This window comes from Coregonus clupeaformis, chromosome 30 (assembly GCF_020615455.1).
Source record: "Coregonus clupeaformis isolate EN_2021a chromosome 30, ASM2061545v1, whole genome shotgun sequence".
Lineage (NCBI taxonomy): Eukaryota > Metazoa > Chordata > Actinopteri > Salmoniformes > Salmonidae > Coregonus > Coregonus clupeaformis.
In genome coordinates this window covers 38645673-38662179 of record NC_059221.1, presented here as the reverse complement: position 1 = coordinate 38662179, position 16507 = coordinate 38645673, and the positions used below count along the sequence as shown (strand labels likewise).

At 44.1% G+C, this 16507-nt stretch overlaps 1 pseudogene; it reads left to right on the top strand.

The window, feature by feature from the left end:
* LOC121546587 overlaps positions 1-16366 on the top strand; it is a 37269-nt pseudogene extending 20903 nt beyond the window's left edge.
* The last annotated feature ends 141 nt before the right edge of the window (positions 16367-16507 follow it).

Below are 16507 nucleotides of genomic sequence, written 5' to 3'. Positions count from 1 at the left end.
CAGCTGCTGTCGTTGTATCTGTCATCGGCACCAACTCCACGAACTCCTCGGTGACGGTCAATGTGTCATCAACTCCGCGGATGAAAAAATGGCCAGTTGTGCAACATCTGTAATGTCCGTGCTTTCATCAATTGCAACCGAAAATGCAATAAATGACTTTACTTTTTGCTTCAACTGGCTTTCCAAATCCACTGAAAGATCGGAAATCCTGTCTGCAACTGTGTTTCTTGTCAGGCTGATATTTGCAAAAGCCTGCCGCTTTTCAGGGCACACAATCTCCGCTGCCTTCATCATGCATGTTTTTACAAATTCACCCTCACTAAATGGTTTTGAAGCCACTGCGATTTCATTAGCAATGAGGTAGCTAGCTTTCACTGCAGCGTCACTGATGTCTCGGCTGTGAGTAAACACAGACTGCTGTTTCTTCAGACCCGCCAACAGTTCATTCACCTTCTCTCATCTCCGCTGTCCTTGAAAGTTGTCATATTTGTCGGCATGAAGACTCACATAGTGGCGGCGAAGGTTATATTCTTTCAGCACTGCAACATGCTCTGAACACACCAAACATACAGCTTTCCCATTCAATTCCGTGATTAAATAGGATGACCATTTTTCTTGGAACACTCTGCACTCTGTGTCCACTTTTCTCTTTTTTGACAGAGACATATTGGGGCAATGAGGGTGCCAAAGCACATAATGTTAAAAGTAGAAGCCGTAATAAATATCGCGGGCAAAACAAAGTAGCTCATTGGCTGCACGTGCTTGACCTACTTGCTCTGCCCCGGTATAAACAGATTGCTTGCTTAACACAATTGCTATTGCGCCATCCAGTGGACGCAATTGGAACAGCAGTTTATTTTATTGAAAAATTGCAGCACATGTTTTTTTTTTTCAAAATCATCTCGCGGGCCGGATTAAACCCGTTTGCGGGCCTGATCCGGCCCGCGGGCCGTACATTTGACACCCCTGCTCTATGGAGTACTCTATCATGCTCTATGGAGTACTCTATCATGCTCTATGGAGTACTCTATCATGCTCTATGGAGTGCTCTATCATGCTCTATGGAGTCCTCTATCATGCTCTATGGAGTGCTCTATCATGCTCTATGGAGTGCTCTATCATGCTCTATGGAGTGCTCTATCATGCTCTATGGAGTGCTCTATCATGCTATATGGAGTGCTCTATCATGCTCTATGGAGTCCTCTATCATTACCAACTCATAAAAAAATTGAGATGGCCTCAATGGCACTGCTCGTGCGCTCACAGATGCCCCAATGGGACAGATACAACATTGCAATCTCTGTACATCTCTATGGATGTAACCGTCCGGGATTCGAACCACTAGACAGTGTTATACGGCTTTGCTAAAGCCAAGGCAATGGCTCAGGGAGCTTCAGGTATCAGACAAGGTTATTCATCACACAAGCTTGGTCCCCTGAACCAACTCTGTTACAGATGCAATAATCTTGATTCCACACTGAATATTAAATTTTCGTCATTTAGCAGACGCTCTTATCCAGAGCGACTTACAGTTAGTGCATACATTATTTTTTTTCATACCCCCTGTGGGAATCGAACCCACAACCCTGGCGTTGCAAACACAATGCTCTATCAACTGAGCTACATCCCTGCCGGCCATTCCCTCCCCTACCCTGGACGACGCTGGGCCAATTGCGCGCCGCCCCATGGGTCTCCCGGTCGCGGCCGGCTATGACAGATCGGATGGCCCTCTAGTGGGAGAAATCCTTCATTTTGGCTAGGGTTGCAACATTTCGGTAACTTTCCCAAATTTCCCAGGTTTTCCACATATCCTGGATGGAAGATTCCCTGAATCGGGAGGGAATAAGCCAGGAATCCTTATCTGAAGCCAGACCCTGTCTCTCCTCTCCTCTCCTCTCCTCTCCTCTCCTCTCCTCTCCTCTCCTCTCCTCTCCTCTCCTCTCCTCTCCTCTCCTCTCCTCTCCTCTCCTCTCCTCTCCTCTCCTCTAATACTATGCTGACAGCAACTATGGCTCAGTGGGAGTCAAGGAGAGTGACATATAATACGTCACAGGGGAACTGGGGCTATCAACGTCTTCATGACCATCGCTGCAGTACGAAGTACCATCTCTCCGGTCTCCAACACTGTACTGAAGGGCTCAGTTCAATTGAACACACATTTTAAGGACTGTAGAAACATAGGCTGGATTTACACAGGCAGCCCAATTCTGATCTTTTGCCCAATTTTTGGGCAATAGAGCTGATCTGATTGGCCAAAAGACCAATTAGTGGAAAAAAATATCATTTTTTAACGCAGCCATAGAAACACAAGTAGATGCTTCCAGTTTTCAGGAGTCACCTTCGACCTTTCCTTTGTGTGACTGTTGTTTAACAGGCAGGAGGCTGCTCCTCCTCGTTGGGTTTGGGATCTGCTGTGTGTCCTGTGCTCACCTTCCATGTAGGTCTGCTGTGTAAATAGGGTGTCATTTGAGATGTACTACAACAGCTGGAACTCCTCTGAGAGAGAGAGAGAGAGAGAGAGAGAGAGAGAGAGAGAGAGAGAGAGAGAGAGAGAGAGAGAGAGAGAGAGAGAGAGAGAGAGAGAGAGAGAGAGAGAGAGAGAGAGAGAGAGAGAGAGAGAGAGAGAGAGAGAGAGAGAGAGAGAGAATTAGGCCGATGCCCGCTAATGATCAAAATCCAGAAAAGAGCCGTTAAATTCTACAACCACCTAAAAGGAAGCGATTCCCAAACCTTCCATAACAAAGCCATCACCTACAGAGAGATGAACCTGGAGAAGAGCCCCTTAAGCAAGCTGGTCCTGGGCCTCTGTTCACAAACACAAACAGACCCCACAGAGCCCCAGGACAGCAACACAATTAAAGCATGAGAAAACAAATAATTACTTGACACATTGGAAAGAATTAACAAGAAAAACGGAGCAAACTAAAATGCTATTTGGCACTAAACAGAGAGTACACAGTTGCAGAATACCTGACCACCGTGACTGGCCCAAACTTAAGGAAAGCTTTGACTATGTACAGACTCAGTGAGCATATGTGCACACTGCCTACAAAATGAGGTGGAAACCGAGCTGCACTTCCTAACCTCCTGCCAAATGTATGACCACATTAGAGACACATATTTCCTTCTGATTACACAGATCCACAAAGAATTTGAAAACAAATCCAATTTTGATCAACTCCCATATCTTTTGGGTGAAATATCACAGTGTGCCATCACAGCAGCAAGATTTGTGACCTGTCGCCACAAGAAAAGGGCAACCAGTGAAGAACAAACACCATTGTAAATACAACACATATTTATGTTGATTTATTTTACCTTTTGTACTTTAACTATTTGCACATTGTTACAACACTCACTGTATATATACATAATATGACATTTGAAATGTGTGAGAGAGAGAGAGAGAGAGAGAGAGAGAGAGAGAGAGAGAGAGAGAGAGCGAGAGAGAGAGAGAGAGAGAGAGAGAGAGAGAGAGAGAGAGAGAGAGAGAGAGAGAGAGAGAGAGAGAACATGTCTAATAGATGTTTGTTGATGTTGTTTTTGATCCTTCTCACTTTTGTTTGTTTATTTCACTTGCTTTGGTAATGGAAACCTATGTTTCCCATGCCGATAAAGCCCTTTGAATTGAATTGAGAGAGAGAGAGAGAGAGTCGTAAACACAGACGGTTTATGATAACAACTCCAGCTGTTGTGTTGACATACAGGACAGTATGGAGTGGTCGAATCGTAAACACAGCCGGTCTATGATAACAACTCCAGCTGTTGTGTTGACATACAGGACAGTATGGAGTGGATGCCCTCCGTCAGCATCGCCTGTGTCATCGTCTATGTTATCGGACACGCCAATCGGACCCAGTAAGTCAACCTCACCTGTGGTCTGACACTGTAATGGTTTGAGTATTCTAATGCCTTTTTAGATATGCAGGATAATTACATGTAAAGAAAAAACATGTAATTATATAATGGCAGGTTCTGGTGCATATAGAATACATACCGTATAGCATTAGTCATAGACCACGAGTCTGTTCCTATGGGTACTATTCCCAGTGACTACAGAGATTATGTTGAATAATGGGCCAGATCAACAGAGAGAAGGTTCTGGACATATTCCTCACATATTCCTCTTGTCTCCTGAGTGGCGCAGTGGTCTAAGGCACTGCATCGCAGTGCTAGCTGTGCCACTAGAGATCCTGGTTCGAATCCAGGCTCTGCTGTAGCCGGCCGCAAACGGGAGACCAATGGGGCGGTGCACAATTGGCCCAGCGTCATCCAGGGTAGGGGAGGGAATGGCCGGCAGGGAGGTAGCTCAGTTGGTAGAGCATGGCGTTTGCAACGCCAGGGTTGTGGGTTCGATTCCCATGGGGTATGAAAATTTAAAAAAGAATAATGTATGCACTAACTGTAAGTCGCTCTGGATAAGAGCGTCTGCTAAATGACGTAAAATGTAAAATATTCCCAGTGACTACAGAGATTATGTTGAATAATGGCCAGATCAACAGAGAGAAGGTTCTGGACATATTCCTCACATATTCCCAGTGACTACAGAGATTATGTTGAATAATGGGCCAGATCAACAGAGAGAAGGTTCTGGACATATTCCTCACATATTCCCAGTGACTACAGAGATTATGTTGAATAATGGCCAGATCAACAGAGAGAAGGTTCTGGACATATTCCTCACATATTCCCAGTGACTACAGAGATTATGTTGAATAATGGCCAGATCAACAGAGAGAAGGTTCTGGACATATTCCTCACATATTCCCAGTGACTACAGAGATTATGTTGAATAATGGCCAGATCAACAGAGAGAAGGTTCTGGACATATTCCCAGTGACTACAGAGATTATGTTGAATAATGGCCAGATCAACAGAGAGAAGGTTCTGGACATATTCCTCACATATTCCCAGTGACTACAGAGATTATGTTGAATAATGGGCCAGATCAACAGAGAGAAGGTTCTGGACATATCCCTCACATATTCCCAGTGACTACAGAGATTATGTTGAATAATGGCCAGATCAACAGAGAGAAGGTTCTGGACATATTCCTCACATATTCCCAGTGACTACAGAGATTATGTTGAATAATGGCCAGATCAACAGAGAGAAGGTTCTGGACATATTCCTCACATATTCCCAGTGACTACAGAGATGATGTTGAATAATGGGCCAGATCAACAGAGAGAAGGTTCTGGACATATTCCCAGTGACTACAGAGATTATGTTGATGTTCTAACGTAGACCTCTCACTAATCTCAGAAACCCTAGGCAACAGCAGAGACTACGGTCTGGGATAATTGAAGGACTCTTTTGGTAACTTCGATTAAAAAATAAACTCTCCCCCACAAAAAAAACACGAGGCGTACATTTTTTTGTCATTTTAGTAGACGCTCTTATCCAGAGCGACTAGGGTTAAGTGCCTTGCTTAAGGGCACATCGACAGATTTTTCACCTAGTCGGCTCGGGGATTAGAACCAGCGACCTTTCGGTTACTGGCACGACGCTCTTACCCACTAAGCTACCTGCCGCCCGTCAGAACGTTGTGATTCGAAACCAAAGTTTGCAGGCAAAACCTTTGCAGTGGTTTTAGTTAAGGTAGTTGATGCAAACTAGCCACTTTCTAAATGCACTCATTAAAAATAACCTCCTTGATCTCCATCTTGCTAGCTACTATTTTGTGTCCGGGGGATGTGGGCAAGAAGTGGACAAGGCCGTGACGTAGTTCCTCTGTGCCAAACTGATGTTCTGTTACGTACAGACGTGTTAAACTGGAACATTGGAGGCAACCCGGATGTCTAGGGAGACTAACCTCTGACCTCCTTTTCCCTACGTGGTGACCAGAGATTTTCCGCCAGTCGCTCAGATCAGCAGCCTTCATGGTGGCAGGGTCGGTCCACTGGCTGTCCAACTTCACCGTGGTATTGTTGTTCCCCTTCATGGAGGTCAGCTCTCCCAGCAGGAAAGAAGACATTTAGATGTCTATAAGTCTGAATAATGGCCAGATCAACAGAGAGAAGGTTCTGGACATATTCCTCACTGTGAAAGAAGACATTTAGATGTCTATAAGTCTGAATAATGGCCAGATCAACAGAGAGAAGGTTCTGGACATATCCCTCACTGTGAAAGAAGACATTTAGATGTATATAAGAGTCTCAGCAGTGGTTTTTGGGACTATTAAAGCAAACAGGTTGTGGACATATTCCTCACTGTGTCCTCCCCCTCTATGTCTCTACCTCTTTACGTACATCTACAGAGAGACCTGGGCCCCAGCAGTTTCATCATTAGTACAGTAGAGTACATACTCTCTCTCTCTCACTGCTTCTTTCTCCTTTACACACCTTATGTATCTGTTTAAGCATGGGTTCGAGTTTGTCTGTGTCGAAACGAACCCACAACCCTGGCGTTGCAAACGCCATGCTCTATCAACTGAGCTACATCCCTGCCGGCCATTCCCTCCCCTACCCTGGACGACGCTGGGCCAATTGTGCGCCGCCCATGAGTCTCCCGGTCGCGGCCGGCGGCGACAGAGCCTTCTCCTTTACACACCTTATGTATCTGTTTAAGCATGGGTTCGAGTTTGTCTGCGTCCAGACGTCCCTCAAAACCATACCTCTCCCTCCACCTGGTTACACAATGGAGATTTCTTCTATCCCTGGATTCCGTAAATCTCTCATCTCCGGTTGACCCCGGGACCTCCTTGGAGGGTTTGCTTCCCATATTGGCAGGACTCTTTGATCGTCCTATACCCAAAACTTTGAATAATTACTTTATGGCTTTTACCAAATTCCTGAATCTCACCTTTATTTGAATTTAGATTACTTCTAACTCTCTAATAATAGTTTTTGTCACTTTAACTGAGTTGTTAGGTATTCAATAATTTTACAATTTTGCTTTTAATGATTTATTCGATCTTTAATTAATTTCTTATATGTTTGTTCCTCAAAATAGTCAATTATAATTACTTTTTTAAAATTGTTTTTATTATTTTTTTATTTAACCTTTATTTAACCAGGTAAACCAGTTGAGAACAAGTTCTCATTTACAACTGCGACCTGGCCAAGATAAAGCAAAGCAGTGCGATAAAAACAACAACACAGAGTTACATATGGGGTAAAACAAAACAAAGTCAAAAAATACAACAGAAATACATATATATACAGTGTGTGCAAATTTAGCAAGTTATGGAGGTAAGGCAATAAAATAGGCTATAGTGCAAAATAATTACAATTAGTATTAACACTGGAATGATAGATGTGCAAGAGATGATGTGCAAATAGAGATACTGGGGTACAAATGAGCAAAATAAATAACAATATAGGGATGAGGTAGTTGGGTGGGCTAATTTCAGATGGGCTGTGTACAGGTGCAGTAATCGGTAAGGTGCTCTGACAACTGATGCTTAAAGTTAGTGAGGGAGATAAGTGTCTCCAGCTTCAGAGATTTTTGCAATTTGTTCCAGTCACTTACTTCCTCACACGACCTATTTTGGTCCCTGTTTTTGGAATTTATTCTTAGATGTGACTTTTGAGCAAATATTAAGTCTCACGCAAGATTATTGGGTAACACTACCGGCAACGTGGAGTTTGTACTTAGACAAATTACGGCTCCAGTTTCATGGAACGGATAGAGTTACTGCTAATCTACAGTTGTTTGTGACTTATAATATTCTATTTCTCCCACATGCTATTTTAATTCCTCCTGGTGTACTTTCAACAACCCTCTTTCATATTGTCTCAACACAAGGCTAGTTTATGTTCGGTAATGGCCTCTCTACCCGGAGTCTATTTCGGACCCCCCCTTTGCTACACCAGTCGTATTTCCTACTTATTTAGAATACTCACGCACGGTTTTCTCTAGATAAGTGACTAAAAACACGATGGCAAGACTTCCTTGAGGGTTTTGGTAATCATTCTCTGTCCTTTACAAGAATTTACAACAGTTCTTGCAAGTTCAGATAATTTCCTCCAAAATCCAATGAATAAAGACTACTGACCTTATTCTTGTAGCTGGGACTCAATTTTGGTTGGATCTCGTCACCGTTCCTGTCGTGAACCAGTTCACCACCGGCCTGGATTAACCCTCAATCTTAGAGGTCAGGACTTTATCCCACGGATCCTAGATCCGCCCGTGCACGGTTTCGGTGTTCCCTGGGACGACAGACAACGGGTGTTGAGATCCGACTCGAAGGACCAAGCTGTTACGTGAATTTCTATACCAATGTTTCAAAAATAAACTTATTACTCAGTCTGTATCCCAGAGGTTGTAAATCTCTAATAATCAGACCGAGCAGCCCAGCATACAATCATCAGGCTTTATTCATGAGAACGTTCTGCCATCACAATTTCAGAGTCCATCTTTTATACTCATACGTCATACAAACATCCCTCTTCTCAGTAGGCGGGCTGTAGTTTTCCACTTTAAAACTGCTCTCCTGACCATCAGTACACACACACACACATCACACACACACACACATACACACACACACACACACACATGCATACACACATACAGTGGGGAAAAAAAGTATTTAGTCAGCCACCAATTGTGCAAGTTATCCCACTTAAAAAGATGAGAGAGGCCTGTAATTTTAATCATAGGTACACGTCAACTATGACAGACAAAATGAGGGGAAGAAATCCAGAAAATCAATCAATCAATCAATTTTTCAATCAATTTTATTTTATATAGCCCTTCTTACATCAGCTAATATCTCGAAGTGCTGTACAGAAACCCAGCCTAAAACCCCAAACAGCTAGTAATGCAGGTGTAGAAGCACGGTGGCTAGGAAAAACTCCCTAGAAAGGCAAAACCTAGGAAGAAACCTAGAGAGGAACCAGGCTATGAGGGGTGGCCAGTCCTCTTCTGGCTGTGCCGGGTGGAGATTATAACAGAACCATGCCAAGATGTTCAAAAATGTTCATAAGTGACAAGCATGGTCAAATAATAATCAGGAATAAATCTCAGTTGGCTTTTCATGGCGATCATTAGAGTTTAAAACAGCAGGTCTGGGACAGGTAGGGGTTCCATAACCGCAGGCAGAACAGTTTAAACTGGAATAGCAGCAAGGCCAGGCGGACTGGGGACAGCAAGGAGTCACCACGGCCGGTAGTCCCGACGTATGGTCCTAGGGCTCAGGTCTCTCAGTTGGCTTTTCATAGCCGATCATTTAGAGTTGAAAACAGCAGGTCTGGGACAGGTAGGGGTTTCGTAGCCGCAGGCAGAACAGTTGAAACTGGAATAGCAGCAAGGCCAGGCGGACTGGGGACAGCAAGGTGTCATCATGCCCGGTAGTCCTGACGTATGGTCCTAGGGCTCAGGTTCTCAGAGAGAAAGAGAGAACGAGAGAATTAGAGAGAGCATACTTAAATTCACACAGGACACTGGATAAGACAGGAGAAGTACTCCAGGTATAACCAACTAACCCCAGCCCCCCGACACATAAACTACTGCAGCATAAATACTGGAGGCTGAGACAGGAGCGGTCCGGAGACACTGTGGCCCCATCCGAAGAAACCCCGGACAGGGCCAAACAGGAAGGATATAACCCCACCCACTCCGCCAAAGCACAGCCCCGCACCACTAGAGGGATATCCCCAACCACCAACTTACAATCCTGAGACAAGGCCGAGTATAGCCCACAGAGGTCTCCACCACAGCACAAACCAAGGGGGGGGGGGGGCCAACCCAGACAGGAAGATCACGTCAGTAACTCAACCCACTCAAGTGACGCACCCCCCAGGGACGGCATGAAAGAGCACCAGCAGGCCAGTGACTCAGCCCCTGCAACAGGGTTAGAGGCAGAGAACCCCAGTGGAGAGGGGAACCGGCCCGGCAGAGACAGCAAGGGCTGTTCGTTGCTCCAGCCTTTCCGTTCACCTTCACACTCCTGGGCCAGACTACACTCAATCATATGACCTACTGAAGAGATAAGTCTTCAGTAAAGACTTAAAGGTTGAGACCGAGTCTGCGTCTCTCACATGGGTAGGCAGACTGTTCCATAAAAATGGAGATCTATAGGAGAAAGCCCTGCCTCCCGCTGTTTGCTTAGAAATTCTAGGGACAATTAGGAGGCCTGCGTCTTGTGACCGTAGCGTACGTATTGGTATGTACGGCAGGACCAACTCGGAAAGATAGGTAGGAGCAAGCCCATGTAACGCTTTATAGGTTAACAGTAAAACCTTGAAATCAGCCCTTGCCTTAACAGGAAGCCAGTGTAGGGAAGCTAGCACTGGAGTAATATGATCAAATTTCTTGGTTCTAGTCAGGATTCTAGCAGCCGTATTTAGCACTAACTGAAGTTTATTTAGTGCTTTATCCGGTAGCCGGAAAATAGAGCATTGCAGTAGTCTAACCTAGAAGTAACAAATGCATGGATTAATTTTTCTGCATCATTTTTGGACAGAAAATTTCTGATTTTTGCAATGTTACGTAGATGGAAAAAAGCTGTCCTTGAAACAGTCTTGATATGTTCGTCAAAAGAGAGATCAGGGTCAAGAGTAACGCCTAGGTCCTTCACAGTTTTATTTGAGACGACTTTACAACCATCAAGATGAATTGTCAGATTTAACAGAAGATCTCTTTGTTTCTTGGGACCTAGAACAAGCATCTCTGTTTTGTCCGAGTTTAAAAGTAAAAAGTTTTTTTTTTTTTTTTTTTTTTTTTCAGCCATCCACTTCCTTATGTCTGAAACACAGGCTTCTAGCGAGGGCAATTTTGGGGCTTCACCATGCTTCATTGAAATGTACAGCTGTGTGTCATCCGCATAGCAGTGAAAGTTAACATTATGTTTTCGAATAACATCCCCAAGAGGTAAAATATATAGTGAAAACAATAGTGGTCCTAAAACGGAACCTTGAGGAACACCGAAATGTACAGTTGATTTGTCGGAGGACAGACCATTCACAGAGACAAACTGATATCTTTCCGACAGGTAGGATCTAAACCAGGCCAGAACTTGTCCGTGTAGACCAATTTGGGTTTCCAGTCTCTCCAAAAGAATGTGGTGATCGATGGTGTCAAAGGCAGCACTAAGGTCTAGTAGCACGAGGACAGATGCAGAGCCTCGGTCTGACGCCATTAAAAGGTCATTTACCACCTTCACAAGTGCAGTCTCAGTGCTATGATGGGGTCTAAAACCAGACTGAAGCATTTCGTATACATTGTTTGTCTTCAGAAAGGCAGTGAGTTGCTGCGCAACAGCTTTTTCTAAAATTTTTGAGAGGAATGGAAGATTCGATATAGGCCGATAGTTTTTTATATTTTCCGGGTCAAGGTTTGGCTTTTTCAAGAGAGGCTTTATCACTGCCACTTTTAGTGAGTTTGGTACACATCCGGTGGATAGAGAGCTGTTTATTATGTTCAACATAGGAGGGCCAAGCACAGGAAGCAGCTCCTTCAGCAGTTTAGTAGGAATAGGATCCAGTATGCAGCTTGAAGGTTTAGAGGCCATGATTATTTTCATCATTGTGTCAAGAGATATAGTACTAAAACACTTAAGTGTCTCTCCCGATCCCAGGCCCTCGCAGAGCTGTGCAGATCCAGGACAGCTAAGCCCTGGAGGAATACGCAGATTCAAAGAGGAGTCCGTAATTTGCTTTCTAATGGTCATGATCTTTTCCTCAAAGAAGTTCATGAATTTATCACTGCTGAAGTGAAAACCATCCTCTCTTGGGGAATGCTGCTTTTTAGTTAGCTTTGCAACAGTATCAAAAAGAAATTTTGGATTGTTCTTATTTTCCTCGATTAATTTGGAAAAGTAGGATGATCGAGCAGCAGTGAGGGCTCTTCGGTACTGCACGGTACTGTCTTTCCAAGCTAGTCGGAAGACTTCCAGTTTGGTGTGGCGCCATTTCCGTTCCAATTTCCTGGAAGCTTGCTTCAAAGCTCGGGTATTTTCTGTATACCAGGGAGCTAGTTTCTTATGACAAATGTCTTTCGTTTTTAGGGGTGCAACTGCATCTAGGGTATTGTGCAAGGTTAAATTGAGTTCCTCAGTTAAGTGGTTAACTGATTTTTGTCCTCTGACGTCCTTGGGTAGGCAGAAGGAGTCTGGAAGGGCATCAATGAATTTTTGTGTTGTCTGAGAATTTATAGCACGACTTTTGATGCTCCTTGGTTGGGGTCTGAGCAGATTATTTGTTGCGATTGCAAAGCGTAATAAAATGGTGGTCCGATAGTCCAGGATTTTGTGGAAAAACATTAAGATCTACAACATTTATTCCATGGGACAAAACTAGGTCCAGAGTATGACTGTGGCAGTGAGTAGGTCCAGAGACATGTTGGACAAAACCCACTGAGTCGATAATGGCTCCGAAAGACTTTTTGGAGTGGGTCTGTGGACTTCTCCATGTGAATATTAAAATCACCAAAAATTAGAATATGATCTGCTATGACTACAAGGTCTGATAGGAATTCAGGAAACTCAGAGAGGAACGCTGTATATGGCCCAGGAGGCCTGTAAACAGTAGCTATAAAAAGTGATTGAGTAGGCTGCATAGATTTCATGACTAGAAGCTCAAAAGATGAAAACGCCATTTTTTTTTTGTAAATTGAAATTTGCTATCGTAAATGTTAGCAACACCTCCGCCTTTGCGGGATGCACGGGGAATATGGTCACTAGTGTAACCAGGAGGGGAGGCCTCATTTAACACAGCAAATTCATCAGGCTTAAGCCATGTTTCAGTCAGGCCAATCACATCAAGATTATGATCAGTGATTAGTTCATTGACTATGACTGCCTTTGAAGTGAGGGATCTAACATTAAGTAACCCTATTTTGAGATGTGAGGTATCACGATCTCTTTCAATAATGGCAGGAATGGAGGAGGTCTTTATCCTAATAAGATTGCTAGGGTGAACACCACCATGTTTAGTTTTGCCCAACCTAGGTCGAGGCACAGACACAGTCTCAATGGGTATGGCTGAGCTGACTACACTGACTATGCTATTGGCAGACTCCACTAAGCTGGCAGGTTGGCTAACAGCCTGCTGCCTGGCCTGCACCCTATTTCACTGTGGGGCTAGAGGAGTTAGAGCCCTATCTATGTTGGTAGATAAGAGGAGAGCACCCCTCCGGCTAGGATGGAGTCCGTCACTCCTCAGCAGGTCAGGCTTGGTCCTGTTTGTGGGTGAGTCCCAGAAAGAGGGCCAATTATCCACAAATGTTATCTTTTGGGAGGGGCAGAAAACAGTTTTCAACCAGCGATTGAGTGCTGAGACTCTGCTGTAGAGCTCATCACTTCCCCTAACTGGGAGGGGGGCCAGAGACAATTACTCGATGCCGACACATCTTTCTAGCTGATTTACACGCTGAAGCTATGTTGCACTTGGTGACCTCTGACTGTTTCATCCTAACATCGTTGGTGCCGACGTGGATAACAATATCTCTATACTCTCTACACTCGCCAGTTTTAGCTTTAGCCAGCACCATCTTTAGATTAGCCTTAACGTCGGTAGCCCTGCCCCCTGGTAAACAGTGTATGATCGCTGGGTGATTCGTTTTAAGTCTAATACTGCGGGTAATGGAGTCGCCAATGACTAGGGTTTTCAATTTGTCAGAGCTAATGGTGGGAGCCTTCGGAGTCTCAGACCCCGTAACGGGAGGAGTAGAGACTAGAGAAGACTCAGACTCAGACTCCGACTCGCTACATAATGGGGAAAACCGGTTGAAGGTTTCTGTCGGCTGAATGAGCGACACCGGTTGAGCATTCCAACAGTATTTCCCTCCAGAAGCCATGAGAAAGTTGTCCGGCTGCGGGGACTGTGCGGGGGATTTATACTAACGTTACTGTCTGTACTTACTGGTGGCACAGACGCTGTTTCTTCCTTTCCTACACTGATATTACCCTTGCCTAACGATTGCGTCTGAAGCTGGGCTTGTAGCACAGCTATTCTCGCCGTAAGGCGAGAATTCTCCTGTATATTATGAGTACAGCGACTGCAATTAGAAGACATCATGTTAATGTTACTACTTAGCTTCGGCTGTTGAAGATGTTGATGAACCATGTCCAGATAAAGCGTCCGGAGTGAAAAAGTTGAATAAGGGAAAAAAGTTGCGATGGAAAAAAGGAAAATAACGTAAAGTTGGCAGCTAGAACGCACAGGAAAATGAAAATCACATTGTAGGATTTTTAATGAATTTATTTGCAAATTATGGTGGAAAATAAGTATTTGGTCAATAACAAAAGTTTCTCAATACTTTGTTATATACCCTTTGTTGGCAATGACACAGGTCAAACGTTTTCTGTAAGTCTTCACAAGGTTTTCACACACTTGCTGGTATTTTGGCCCATTCCTCCATGCAGATCTCCTCTAGAGCAATGATGTTTTGGGGCTGTCGCTGGGCAACACGGACTTTCAACTCCCTCAAAAGATTTTCTATGGGGTTGAGATCTGGAGACTGGCTAGGCCACTCCAGGACCTTGAAATGCTTCTTACGAAGCCACTCCTTCGTTGCCCGGGCGGTGTGTTTGGGATCATTGTCATGCTGAAAGACCCAGCCACGTTTCATCTTCAATGCCCTTGCTGATGGAAGGAGGTTTTCACTCAAAATCTCACGATACATGGCCCCATTCATTCTTTCCTTTACACGGATCAGTCGTCCTGGTCCCTTTTGCAGAAAAAACAGCCCCAAAGCATGATGTTTCCACCCCCATGCTTCACAGTAGGTATGGTGTTCTTTGGATGCAACTCAGCATTCTTTGTCCTCCAAACATGACGAGTTGAGTTTTTACCAAAAAGTTATATTTTGGTTTCATCTGACCATATGACATTCTCCCAATCCTCTTCTGGATCATCCAAATGCACTCTAGCAAACTTCAGACGGGCCTGGACATGTACTGGCTTAAGCAGGGGGACACGTCTGGCACTGCAGGATTTGAGTCCCTGGCGGCGTAGTGTGTTACTGATGGTAGGCTTTGTTACTTTGGTCCCAGCTCTCTGCAGGTCATTCACTAGGTCCCCCCGTGTAGTTCTGGGATTTTTGCTCACCGTTCTTGTGATCATTTTGACCCCACGGGGTGAGATCTTGCGTGGAGCCCCAGATCGAGGGAGATTATCAGTGGTCTTGTATGTCTTCCATTTCCTAATAATTGCTCCCACAGTTGATTTCTTCAAACCAAGCTGCTTACCTATTGCAGATTCAGTCTTCCCAGCCTGGTGCAGGTCTACAATTTTGTTTCTGGTGTCCTTTGACAGCTCTTTGGTCTTGGCCATAGTGGAGTTTGGAGTGTGACTGTTTGAGGTTGTGGACAGGTGTCTTTTATACTGATAACAAGTTCAAACAGGTGCCATTAATACAGGTAATGAGTGGAGGACAGAGGAGCCTCTTAAAGAAGAAGTTACAGGTCTGTGAGAGCCAGAAATCTTGCTTGTTTGTAGGTGACCAAATACTTATTTTCCACCATAATTTGCAAATAAATTAATTAAAAATCCTACAATGTGATTTTCTGGAGAAAAAAAATCTCAATTTGTCTGTCATAGTTGACGTGTACCTATGATGAAAATTAGAGGCCTCTCTCATCTTTTTAAGTGGGAGAACTTGCACAATTGGTGGCTGACTAAATACTTTTTTCCCCCACTGTACATACATACACACACACATACATTCCTTAGTTATCGCCGTCCTCACAATATCCTGCACCATGTTTCATACTCCTTAAAAAACCTAACAGTTTCTCTCCTCCCTAAATTGGGAGGGGCCTCTTTATCTTGGTTTCTCAGCTCTCCTTGTCCTTTGTTGTCTGGTCTAACTCTTACTCCCATTGCTAAATAGTAGTTCAATGCCATAGTCTTTACTGGTCCTACACTCACACATTTCTAACACATTTCACACAGTTTCAGGGTGTAATAATTAGTCATTAATAATTAATCTATCAATACTATATATAATTATATATCTATCTCTGCCGTCCAGAGAGGCCTAGGCCCCAGCAGTTTCATCATCAGTACAGTAGAGTACATGCTATATATAATTATATATCTATCTCTGCCCTCCAGAGAGGCCTGGATCCCAGCAGTTTCATCATCTTCTACACTGGTCTAAATCTGGCTGGTCGTCCCGTAGACCAACACCTTCTTGGAGATCAGTCAGATGTTCGCTCACAGGAACCAGGTAGAGATACAAGTGGGAGACGTTCCACTCAAATCAGAACCAGGAGACAGCAGGGAAGATGACGCATTCAAGGTCACAAAAAAATAAGGTGACAGACTGGTCTGGAACCAGTTGATGTAATCTGTATTTATTAACGGTCTCTTCTGTTTGAAAGGTGACAGACTGGTCTGGAACCAGTTGATGTAATCTGTATTAATTAACGGTCTCTTCTGTTTGAAAGGTGACAGACTGGTCTGGAACCAGTTGATGCAATCTGTAGTTCACTGGCTTTGCAGTGTGTCTAATGATACACGGCTGTTAGATTTAATAAAAGAAACACAAGATGCTTAATATAGAACTTTATTGAGAAAAAAAAGATATGAATACGATAGATGGCTGATGCTCTGAG